This window comes from Bison bison, unplaced genomic scaffold, assembly GCF_000754665.1.
Source record: "Bison bison bison isolate TAMUID 2011002044 unplaced genomic scaffold, Bison_UMD1.0 scf7180017864252, whole genome shotgun sequence".
Taxonomy (NCBI): Eukaryota; Metazoa; Chordata; class Mammalia; order Artiodactyla; family Bovidae; genus Bison; species Bison bison.
Window position 1 is genome coordinate 806,702 of NW_011494824.1, and position 5,943 is coordinate 812,644.

Here is a 5,943-nt window from a genome sequence, read left to right on the forward strand (position 1 = left end):
CATCACAGGGCGAAGCCCGAGTACTCCAACTGGAGAGCAGCCCCTGCTTGCTGAAACTAGAGAAAAGCCGGCACAGCAAGGAAGACCCAGCACAGGCGAAAAATGAAAAGAAATGTGTGACTGCGTCAGTAAGACAGCACAGTATAAATCGAGGACAAACGGGCCTCAAATAATAAGAGGTTGTAGTCTCCAAAAGGAGGGAAAAAAAGGTTTTCCAGTCACTGTAAAAGTAAACTTTTTTTCCCTATTTTTTTAAATCAGAAAGTCAGAATAGTCCAAGGAAGAAAACGAAGCTGACCAGTAATCCACCACCTGGCCATAGTACTCTGTGGACAGTGTACCCATCCAGACTGCTTTCAGTAAACATGCCTGTTTTGGCTTGTTCTTTTTGTTGTTGCTGTAAAAACACACTTTTTTTTTTTAATTAATTCTTAATGGAGGATAGTTGATTTTCAGTGTTGTGTTAGCTTCTGCTGTGCAGCAAAGTGAATCCATTATATATGTAGATTTATCCACTCTTTTTTAGATTCTACATATAGGTCATTGCAGAGTACTGAGTGGACTTCCCTGGGCTATACCGTAGGTTGTTATTAGTTATCTCTTTTCTATATAGTAGTGTATATATGTTGATCCCAATTTATCCCCTTGCCCCCACCCTTGGCTTACTTTCAAATAAGAAATCTCACTCTATAGGCACGGTTGTAGCTATTTCTTTTATTTTGAAACATAGTGTGAATGAGTCCTATTCTAAACTGGGTTTGTGAACTGTTAGAAAATAAAGGATTTCTAACTGAGGTCAGCATACTTTTCTACAGGAAGAAACATTGAAACAATAGAATTGACTTTTGGGGGCTTTTCCCACAGAAGCTGATTTAATTATCCCATAATTCCTGAAGAAGCTTAGAAGCAAAAGCTAAAGCTGCCAGGGACTTCAGTGGCGATCTGAGTCCAAACTCCTTCTCTAAGTGAGGAAGCAGAGGCCTAGTTATCAATAGATGCTGTCTCACTCCTCACCTTCCCCCACTACATGCGCCTTTGTATTTCCAGCTGCTTCTCTTCAAGGGACTGGGCAGAGGGGGCCCTCTGCTGCCCCGCCCCCCAGGTCCCTCAGAAGGCACTCGGTCCATCTGGCTCCACTGCCCCCTTAGCTGAGGCTGTTCTGCCAGCGTGGGTGCACACAGGCCCATCTGTCTAATGGTCCATGCTGAGCCAGTACCATTTACAGTATCTTAGGAATTCCAGCCAGTAAACCTGTGGGGGAGGTACTGTCATCTCCATGTTTCAGATTAGGGAACTGAGTTTCAGAGGATAAAGAGCTAGGATGAGGAAGAGCCAAGATTTTCAACTGTGGCTGATTTCAGAGCCTACACTAGTAACTGTAAAGCAAGCCTGCCATTCAGTCTCCTGGCAGTAGAAGAACCCTGTTGGTTCTACAACTAAAAGGTCAGGGAGTCCACCCATCCCTTTCCACACTACAGGAGCCACCCTGATCCAGGCCAGCACCATCTTTTGCTTGTATATGAAGTAACCTCCTTACTCGCCCGCCTTGTTTCCCTCTAACCCACTCTCTGTACTGTATAGACAAAGGTATCTTTTGAAACCATCAGTCAGATCACACCCCCAGCCTGGCCCCACTCCCCACACCCACACCACCTTCATTTGGGTTTCACTGCATACAAAACTAAAATCCTAAGTCCTTGCCATGGCCAGAAGGCCTAGCTAGTTCCTGCCCCTGCCTTCCTCTCTAACTAACTTCATTTTATTCAGTCTTTTTTTTTTTTTTTCAATCACTCATTAAGCTCTAAGCAATTCCAGCCTTTCTATAAGTTCCTAGAACACCACCTCGGGACCTCTGCACTTTCCTGCCTCAGGACCTCTGCACTTGCTGTTCTCCCATTGGGATCATTTTTCCTGAATCCTGGCCTGACGGGCCCTTCCATATCCCTCAAGTTGTAAGAGAAATATTCTTCCCTCTGGTCCTCTCTACTCACCCTTCTTGAATCTCTTTCCTGAATGTCGTACTCCTATTTGCTTCTCAACACTCATCCCGCATAGGAGGCAGACTCTGCCCTCTGAGCCACCAGGGAATCCCACCCTCATCACAGCAGCAGTTAACTTATTTACGTCTGTCTCTGGGACAAGCCTTATTTATACTCTACCGCCTGCCCCAAGTACACACCTACCTGGCCCAGAGTGCTGCTCAGCAGGACAAAGTCAGAAGACTCACGTTCCATCTGGGCTCTGCCACAAAAATGCCTCGAGTGACCCTGGTTAAGTCATTTAATCTTATCTGCACACGCATGCGTGCTCAGTTGTGTCTGACTCTTTGCGATCCCATGGATTGTAGCCCACCAGGCTCTTCTGTCCATGGAATTTTCCAGGCAAGAATACTGGAGTGGGTTGCCATTTCCTTCTCCGAGGACTCTTCCCGACCCAGGGATAGAACCTGCATCTCTTGCGTCTCCTGCATTGGCAGGCAGTGCCACCTGGGAAAGCCCCCATCTAATCTTGGATAAGTTTTTTATTTCCCAAGTGTTGAGCAAGATAATGGTTTTGCTCCCCAACAGTGCTGTTATGAATGTCTTATACCACCATGCATATGAAATAACTATGCAAAGAGAACTGTGATATGCAGAAGTCAGGTACTAGGACCTTTACAGGATGGATGATTTCTTGGGAAACCAACATATTGACTCTTTCCCAGTTTTATAAAATAGTACATTCATTATATTTCTAAAATAGTACATTCATTATTCTCTTCATTCTGACATTCAATTATTGTTTTTCACTTCCTGAAAGCATTCTTTTTTTGTTAATGCCTGACGCATAGTGTTCTTGAAGACATACACCTATCTTGGATTTTGAAAGGCAGAAAAATTTACTCTAGTTAAATTTAAAATTTTAAAATTTAGAATTTTTTCCCCACGTCTGCTCTATATCTTTTGAAAGATCAAGAGCCAAAGAATTCCTTTAAAAGACACCCAAGGAGAGCCAACAGAACTACTTCTGTGTGGTTACAACCAGCCAAACTGTTTATGTAACTCCATGCATTGCAGTAGCTATAAACTTTCCCCGAGTTCATTATCTTTAGGGCGATTCTCTAGATAGTACAAAATTGAAGTGACTCCCTCTAGGATCCCTGGCAAGCAAAGCCAGCTCCAGGAACCACTAACAAAGCAGTCCTGAGAAAGCTGCAGCAATTTGAGTACCCAAAACATACCCTTGAACAGGGCCTCCCCTGGCTCAGTCGCTCAGATTGTCCGTTCAGTTAAAACTGTCCCACTGGGGCAACGAGATGCCCTTCATCCCAAGGGGAGCTGGTTATGGTCCCTGGGGAACATGTCACAACTGATAGTTTCCTCTACAGGCAGCAGGCTTCTGTTGACAAGTACAAGGACTACGGTCACAACTTTTCTTAAACAAAGGTTTACTTAACCCACAGGATGTGAGAACAGAGGTCTGAATAAAAATGCTGGATGGGAATCTCAGTCTACCAAACACCTCTTTACATTATAATTCTTCCAAATAGCAACTTGGCTGGCTCCTCTCAAGCTTGGGAGAGATTTATAGGGTCATTTAAGGTCACATGGAAACAAGCAACCCGAATCAGGATGTACTTACCTCACGTCCGACCCTCAAGGTCATCAGAAATCTGGGCTTGCAGTAATGGAGCAAAAAAGTGCCGAACTCAGCCAGCTTTTTATAGTCACACCAATTAGGAGATAGCCAAGGATTCTGGGCTTTGTTTCATCTGGTCCACAGGGCAAACCTCAAAACCTGATCGTGTATCCTGCTGGGCAAAGCTATATGACTTAAGAAGTCTTTGCTGAAGTCCATGGGGTTGCTAGGAGCTGGACATGACTGAGCGACTTCACTTTCACTTTTCACTTTCACACATTGGAGAAGGAAATGGCAACCCACTCCAGTGTTCTTGCCTGGAGAATCCCAGGGACGAGGGAGCCTGGTGGGCTGCCGGCTATGGGGTCGCATGGAGTCAAACACGACTGAAGCGACTTAGCAGCAGCAGTAGGAAGTTGAAAGGACCAGAAATGATCTTACTGGGTGAAGTTTTTTATTTTGTAGCCATTTGTGCCCCTCGTTATGTTGCAAAACAAGATTGGGGCTGGGGACCAGGTTGAGGTTTGGTTCAAAAATACCTATGCTCTCATATTTTAGCTCTGATGGCAATAGCTTAAATCAAATATTTCCTTCTTTGCAGATATAAAGGTTACAAACAAGATGTTTATTGATGTACTTAATCTTTATCTCCCAAGTTTATAAACAGCAAAGTTACATTCCTTTCTCTAGTTCTTCTCATCTCTGCCTCCCATACTTAGCTGGCCCAATACAAACCAATACATAGTTTATGCTTTATGTTCTAACTGTAAAATGTGGCTTTATTTTGGCTTCTTTTTCTATAAAGAGGAAAATCTTAATTGGAAAACATTTAACTCCTTTAAACAAACAAATGAACAAACAAATGCATGTTTAGTGTGCTAGAAAGAAGAAAGAACTTTCTCTGTGCAGCGTGTACCTGGGGTCCATCCCACTCCAGCAATTTCTGGAAGCACTTATTTGGTACTATATGGCTAACTCTCTATTTCACACTGGCCAAAATTAATTCCTCAGGGGGGTTATGCAGCAACTGAAGAGGTACAATAACTCTGATTTCCACATGTGCATTTAAAGTAGAATCTCCAATGCTCATAACTACATCACAGAGACAGCACAGGGACCCGCAGATGTGAATCAAGGTTATGGACAGCAGAAATGGCTTAAAGCCAGGCCACACTCTTCTTGAATGGATTAGACACACACAGTTTTAAATCATCAGAAAGGCTCCTTTGTTTGTCTTCTGTGTTCCGCCAATGTAGTGGGGAGCCGAGCCGGAGATTTCAATATGCTTCTGCACTTTCACTAAAAAATTCTAGGCTGGCAACACTGTCAGGCTGTCACGACTGAGTCAAGATCTGTATTGTCCTGAGAACTTGTGTGCACAGAGACACAATAAACTTAAGATCCAGGAACTTAAAGGGATGGAACAAATAAAATTGGCAGGGCTCAGGAAAATTCTGCCAAAACAGTAATTTCAAAAGCAGAGGTTTTGTGTAAAATGTCTTACCCAAAGTCAAATCTAGAAATGACTTCAGAAAATTCTCCAGCTGGCATCTCCTAAAGGAGGCATTGTAGCAATGGTTTTTATTACTATGTTTATTTTTACTGAGGTATAGTTGATTTATAATGTTAAATTTCAGATGTACAAAACAGTGATTCACAATTTCAAAGGTTATAGTCTATTTATACTTATTATAAAATATTGGCTATATTCCCTGTGTTGTACAATATACCCACGTAGCTTATTTATTTTATACATAGTAGCTTGTACCTCTTAATCCTTTACCCATATCTGGCCCCCGCCCCTTCCCTCTCTCTATTGGTAACCCATTTATATCTGTGAATGTTTCTTTTTGGTTATATTCTTTAGTAATGGTTTTAATTAAGATAACAGGTCTCAACATGGAGGTTTTATTTTTGGCTAATAAAAATTTTGAAGATTATTTAGTTAAAAACTAAGTATCTCAGCAAACTTATATGCCAACTCAATAGAATGCAAAAGTAGTAATCAGACTCTTCAGGTCTCCAAGTGAATTATAATGTTACAATCACTGAAACAGTGTGGCCAGAATAGACAGAGTTCAGTGGGGTGAAATTCAGAAGCAGATCTGGTAGGGAAGGATTGTATTAATAGGTATGGCTCTGGTAAAGATGGCAATTGCCTCCCAACATCCACCCTCCCTTTACTACGAGAATCTCTATATTGTTGACAGCAGAACCATACCCCTCTAAAAGACTTTTCCCCCTGCCTCCCTTGTAGAGGAGCAGTCAATGAAATACAGTGTGGGGTATCTGGGAAAGCTCTTCAGATGAACCTGATTACATGGT

General features: G+C 42.5%; 1 protein-coding gene across 5 annotated transcripts in view; it reads right to left on the reverse strand.

Annotated features, from left to right (window-relative positions):
- The window catches only part of GCNT4 (glucosaminyl (N-acetyl) transferase 4, core 2), a 31,757-nt gene that overhangs the window by 13,432 nt on the left and 12,382 nt on the right, over positions 1 to 5,943 (reverse strand). Inside the window, exon 1 of one of the 5 annotated variants that reach the window (XM_010847595.1) lies at positions 3,622 to 3,881. The exons of 2 other annotated variants lie outside the window; for them this stretch is intronic. The gene's annotated coding sequence lies outside the window, so the exon portion shown is untranslated. 2 more of the 5 variants (XM_010847597.1, XM_010847593.1) reach the window with 2 other exon arrangements.